The following is a 4,083-nucleotide window of genomic DNA, read 5'->3' as shown; positions in this document are numbered from 1 at the left end:
TCTCGCCCCTTTTCCGTGTTATCAACTGATTAGTGATAAGCTGTTATCAGCTAGAGAAGAACTAGGAAATAAAATGATGATTGATCTAGACAAGCGTTAAGCTGTGAAATATTTATTTTAGCTGTGATTATACTGACAATAATCTTATGTTGTCAACAGGGAAACTCATTGATCTGATTTTGATTTATCTTTAAATGAGATTAACAATAAAATAAATAATAGTATTCATAATCATAGGGAAACTAGTAGCAATGAGCTATTTTCATACTTACTAACAACTAAGGATTAGTTGTCTTCCACTGAAGTGTGAACAAATTATAATTACTTGAAAGAGACAAACAATCAAGTAGCTTATTGACGAGAACGTCTAGAATTTAGAACATACAATCTAGAATTTAAGCATAGTACTTAAGTGTACTCAAGTTAAGGAGTTAGGCACACCATTCATTAACCTCAGGCAAGCTTATAGCTAGGAATATTTTTATTGACAGTCAGTCTGAGTCATTATTTAAGATAGTATTCAAAGCTGTGTTAACATGAAATGATTCCCATCAGTGAACAGATTGCAGTAGCTATTGCATTTAATAATTAGGGATATGGTGAATCACACACTAGCAAAATTATGAAGGAAGGTGGTAAATGAAACACCCACAAAATGCTTTATTAGTAATATTGGAAAGGTGCACAAAAAAAAAAAACCCAGAGCATATATGTTCATTTCGTTTCCATTAGACGGAAAAGCGCCACTCCATGCAGGAAAAATAGAATAGAGAAATAACTTTTAGTTAGGATTATTCAGGCAATAATGGAAAAAAAAATATTGTTCCACTTCTTGATGATTTTTGAAAAGTATCTTGATGTGAGACACGTTGAGTGATGATCATATTTGGTGTAGTCAGTGTAGGCGTTAGAAGTGATTGTACATGGAGAAGAATTTTCACTCTTTCATTGAAACCTGGAACAAAAATGAAGGGTAAATACATTTCAGTTTAAGCATTTATATTGCCATTCCACTGTTGGATGTACATTCCTTTCCTATACATACAGGTCAACAAGTCATTTATAATAAATTGCATTGTTTGTCAGACATCTTCATGAAGTCAGTTTCAATGATATTGTAATATTGTATTGTCATCCCACTTATTGGTTTTATAAAATTTCAGTTCATTCGGTAACATGTAGCTTGTAAATATAATATTATCTCTGAAGTAGTCTACAATATAACCTAAGGTTACAATAGGAAAGCATAATTGCTAAGAGCAAGCTTTTTAAATTATTTATCTGTAGATTGTGATTAGACTAATTCTAGTATACTATAAAATAGAGCAAGTAAGTTGATCATAAGTTCCTATATTTATGACTTTGTCAGATTATCCGTCTGTCTGTTTTGATTTTTTTGAACCAGTTATCAGTGGATGCAGCAGGTTAGCATAGATCAATTTGACTGGTTAGGTAGATAAGCTAGACTTAAGATTTTAGACTTAGTAGTAGTGTTTGTGCCAAATATAGTGCACAGTATAATAGTTTGAATGAACAAATGGAGTCAGTCTGTAGTAGTCTTGCTATTATTACCTCTAGAATCAGGAATAAGAGCAAATAATATTATTTACCCTTGAGTAAATCAAAGAATAATAAATAAATAAATAAAGCATTTTACCATTGTCTATGTAGAACAGACATACAGGAGCTGAGCCAGGTCAGCCTGGGAGTCATTCTGTTGCAAGTGAATGTGTTTCGAGCACATACACACATTGCTCAGTCAAAGGGGCATGCAAATGGAGTTCCAATTTGTACACAGCCGGGGAAGGGGCAGGACGTTGATCCTAGTATAATGGCAGTATTGTTCAGCATGCTCTGGAAAATTTAAGAAAATAATTATTAATTAAGTAGGAAATAAGTCCTAGTTATAAGCATAAGTTATAAGAATAAGATTGGTAGAGATTTTATAACTAAATAGGTATTTGATCATTTTATTAATTAGGGTCTATTTTAATTACGGGATAAATTTCAAATTCTATCATACTAAACTATTATCGAAATAAAGTTTAGCCAAATAGAATAAAAGAGAAATAATTGACTTAACAACAACATAAAAGTTAAATAAATAAATAAAAATTGAAGGGGCATTTTTGTACAGGCCTACTTGATTACAAACTAAGCATGATTCTTATTATTGACATTCGGTAATGCTTACATTCTTCATTTATACAATTTTTGCTTAAAACCAACATTGCTTGGTCAAACTTTAAAATTCATTCAACCTCCTTGCATCATTCCGGTGTTTGCCACGGCTCATGGAAGCATGGAGTCTGCTTAACAACTAATTCCAGGATTTGGCGTAGGCACTAATTTTCAATAGGTCTTATTGAAATTAGTCTGGTTCCTCACAATGATTTCCTTCACTCGAGAGCGACTGGCAAATATCAGATGACAGTTCTCAAGGAGAATGGGTCGTGGTTCGAACCCGTACCTTATAATTCAAGGCATACAAATAATTTTATTAACACTAGGTGAGATTAGTTAACAGATTACAGGATCATTAGACATTAAAAGTGTAACTTACATATTACATAGCAGTACAGGTGATGCAAGCCGTGATCGTCGGTGCCTTGTCTACTCATGGAAGCGGTCCGTCGAAAAGGAGCTGTGAGTGGCAGGTTTGAGCTGGTGGAGCGAGGTCACGAGGGTTGCTGAAGATAGGAAGGCGTGGCGTGAGTTTGTGAAGGTCCTTTGCATCTCTGGGGTGCCTTAGGACACCCACACATAACTGGTAAGGTAGTATAGTGGCACTGGGCTTAACTCCAAGGGGCATCTAGCACCCAATACCTGAAACATGTAAATAGGCGGACATAAGAAATAGGAAGTTGTAGGCTTACTAAAATTCTCCATCTCTAAGACCAGAATTAGAATGTTATTGTAGTGCGTTATAGGAATTAGACAATCTCTCTATTGGAAAACATTTTACCATTTTAGCAAGTCAAGGTTTAAACTAAACTATGAACTGCTTTGTGATGGACAAGTTAAATACATTATTACTTACGGCGAAAACTTGGCTAATTCCATTATGGTATCATCAAATCATCATGAAAGAAAACCACGTAGTTCCACTGGCGTCATGGGGTCATTTTATTATTGTAGCTAAAGGTTCGGTTTGTTTCATTATTGTTCATGATGTTTTCCATAATCTAAAACCAAACAAGCATTTATTTATTACATTCGTTATACACATTTTGTGTTATATTTACCACATTACTAACAACATATATCATTACTTAGTTAATGTATTACTCACTTTTTTATGATTTATAACAAATACAAGCCAGCAGGTCGATAAATTACGTAATTTTCAGTTCCAAATAATGCGTGTACGTCTGAACGGCATCCATTTTTCTTTTATTTCTGTCTGACTGACAGTAATGACGTCAGCATAGCAAATGTTGCCATAGAAAAATCAAAACGGCTCTATAGATCATAAGACATTTGACGGACCGGATGCGACTAAAATTTATCCAGTATGAATGGGGCTCTGCAGACTATGTGGAACGAATTGTAGAATAATAAAATAGAGACAGTGATTTGACGTTTACATTCAATCTTAATGTTTTTTTTTATATAAATATGAAATAAATAAATAAATATTGGGGACATCTTACACAGTTCAACTTAGCCCCAAACCTATCAAATTTTGTGCTGTGGGTGCTAAGCGACGATATGCCTATTTGAATGGATAAAAACATGCTGTATACATGGAAAACATCCATGACTCATATAAATAATATATTTTGTGGAATTTCATTAAGGAAAAAAAAATATTTTTAAAGTAAAACTTTGTTTAGACATTTAGTATACTATGACAAATTAAAAGGTCAGTTGAAGAACACCAAATTTCAAACTTTCTATGTTTTGCTAAATAACGGATCGTAGAACCATATTAGTTATAAAATGAGATAAATAGGTAATGCGTAGTAGTACAGGATTTACTAGCTTTTGCCCGCGGTTTCGCTCGCATACTGTTCGAAACGTAATTCTTGTTCAATCGTTTACGAAACAAAGTAAGATTTCAGTTGGATCTGTAGATGTCGG

General features: G+C 33.6%; 1 long non-coding RNA gene across 1 annotated transcript; it reads right to left on the bottom strand.

The window, feature by feature from the left end:
* Nucleotides 1–653: 653 nt before the first annotated feature.
* Nucleotides 654–3,440, bottom strand: LOC125228956. Its single transcript, XR_007177347.1, has 5 exons — nucleotides 3,293–3,440; nucleotides 3,041–3,185; nucleotides 2,564–2,826; nucleotides 1,658–1,854; nucleotides 654–955 (listed from the first exon to the last, which is right to left on the bottom strand). It is a non-coding gene; the product is annotated as an uncharacterized LOC125228956 (long non-coding RNA).
* Nucleotides 3,441–4,083: the final 643 nt, after the last annotated feature.

The sequence above is a fragment of the Leguminivora glycinivorella genome, chromosome 8, assembly GCF_023078275.1.
Source record: "Leguminivora glycinivorella isolate SPB_JAAS2020 chromosome 8, LegGlyc_1.1, whole genome shotgun sequence".
Taxonomy (NCBI): Eukaryota; Metazoa; Arthropoda; class Insecta; order Lepidoptera; family Tortricidae; genus Leguminivora; species Leguminivora glycinivorella.
Note: the sequence above shows the minus strand (reverse complement) of the source record. Positions and strands in the feature narration are given on the sequence as shown.